Here is a 2,317-nt window from a genome sequence, read left to right on the forward strand (position 1 = left end):
CAAATGGTTGTTGTAACCCTTGGGGTGCCTGGGTATTTGGCTCATGATCGTGAGGGTGTGAGTTCGATTCCTGGTAGTGCATTGTGTTCTTGAGCAAGACTCTCTGTTTCCCATTGCTCCAGTTCACTCAGCTGGCAAAAATGAGTTGTACCAGTAATTCAAAGAGGGCCAGCCTTGTCACATTCCCTGTTGGCTGAATCTCCCTGACAATGATGTTAAGGGTACACATGTCTGTGGAGCGCTCAGCTGCTTGCATGTTAGTTTCAGGGGCAAGCTGTTCAGTTGATTGGATCAGCTGGCACAGTCATTGTCTCAGCCAACGGAGTGCCAGTTTATGACTTCTGCAATTCTCCAACAGATTCTTCATCAACAGCCATATGTTTAGCAATGAGAACTGCTGTGAAGGTTCGGTTTTGAACTTGTGACACCCGAAAGGATTAGAAGAAAGGGGAGACATCTTTATTATTCACTAAATCTCCTTTTAATGTCACCGCTGATCCTTGCCCTACATTTAATACACGTGATCTGAGCTATTGTTGTGAATCTTTTTCTCATAGCAGTGAGTGAAGAGTTCATAAGAACCCTTACTTGTCGAGGCCCTACAAAAGGAAGCAGGAGATATTCTTGAAATTTAAATCACCATTATTTCAGACAAATTTTTCAGACACATTTTCAAAAATTCAAATTACTAATTACGGTAATGAGGTTTTTTACCACAATTATTGAGGAATTAAATATTAATTTTTGTTTGTATGGATACACTACCATGTGTGTATGTGTGTGTGTGTGCGCGCACGCCTGTGTGTTTTCATGTGTGTGTGTGCATGCATGTGTACGTGTATGTGTTCATACATGTACATGCATGTGTATGTGCACATGTGTATGTATGTGCACACGTGTATATGTGTGTGTGTCTGTGTGCCTGCATGTGTGTGTGTGTACGTGTCTGTGTACATGCATGTGTGCACACATTGTGTTTGTGTGTGTCTCTACGTATATGTGTGTGTGTACATTAGAAAATGTAAATGTTTATTTGTACTGTAATACTTGTATTATCAGTTAGAAAGTCTGTCATTTCCTGTAGCTTTCAGCCCATTATCTCCCCCCCTCTCTCTCTCTCTCTCTCCAAACCTTTACCCCTACCTGGCCAAATTAGGAACTGTGAGTCTTAACTCAATTTCTCCTGCTCTCATATTCCTCCCTGTAGGTTTCTCTGTAAACTCTATGTATCATTTCTAAAACAGACATCTCTCTACATCTGTGCTACCCTACTCACCCTGCCTCACCTTTACAGCTTCACTCCACCCCCCAATGCGTGTGTGTGCGTGTGTGTGTGTGTGTGCATGCGTGTGTAAACAGACTCCCAAGCTATAGAGTACATTGGCTCAACAGCTGGAATGAACAGCAACTGCTTGCAACACTTTCGCACCATGTTGTCTTTGGGTCCCCCATGACATGTTGGCTAATGTTTGATCCAGCTGGCAGCTATTTTACATGGACATGGTTGGTCATCATTCTTTCATCTTCGGCTATTGTTTGCGTAATTTTACTGTTGTGTTTGTAGAAGAGAAAATACCCCCCCCCCACCTCTTTCACACAATGGGTTCATCTTTTGTTCTGGGTTAGTTCTAATTCTAATTCTTTGTTCTGGTTTCTGCTGCTGCTGCTTTCACCTAATACGCTAGTTGCATTCTAGATCAATCGCTTATAAAGAATCTGGAACGGTCAATACTGTTTATAAGTGCAGGCAAGGCAACGCAGTTAATGAGTTCACTTCCCAACCACATGGTTTTAGGTTCAGTCCCACAGACAAGTGTCCTTTATTTTACAATTGCCCTTGTGAGTAAGTTTGGTATATACACACAGTTTATGTGTGTATATATATGTGTGTGTGTGTATATATACATATATGAGTGTATGTCTTTGTGTCTGTGTTTGTCCTCCCACCTCACCACTTGACAACTGGTGTTGGTGTATTTACATCCCCATAACATAGCGGTTCGGCAAGAGAGACTGATGGAATAAGTACTAAGCTCAAGAAATAAGTCCTGGGGGCCAATTTGTTTGAGTACAACCCTTCAAGGCAGTGCTCCAGCATGGCCGCCGTCAAATGACTGAAACAAGTAAAAGAATAAAAGAATGAAACAATAACATCATTGAAATCTCAAAGCTGTGAGATTATGAGATAATCCAAGATGAACTCTAAAGCACGTGGAAAAATATGTATTAGATTTGAGAGAGTAATCTGGATGCGAAATGGTTGAGTTAGCCTCTGTTTTACTTTGAAGCCATGTGTATGATATGTTCCTGTCTTTGT

At 41.4% G+C, this 2,317-nt stretch overlaps 1 protein-coding gene across 1 annotated transcript in view; it reads left to right on the top strand.

The window, feature by feature from the left end:
* The window catches only part of LOC106883520 (uncharacterized), a 342,800-nt gene that overhangs the window by 15,794 nt on the left and 324,689 nt on the right, over window positions 1-2,317 (top strand). The window lies entirely within an intron of this gene.

The sequence above is a fragment of the Octopus bimaculoides genome, chromosome 26 (genome assembly GCF_001194135.2).
Source record: "Octopus bimaculoides isolate UCB-OBI-ISO-001 chromosome 26, ASM119413v2, whole genome shotgun sequence".
NCBI classification, from domain to species: Eukaryota; Metazoa; Mollusca; class Cephalopoda; order Octopoda; family Octopodidae; genus Octopus; species Octopus bimaculoides.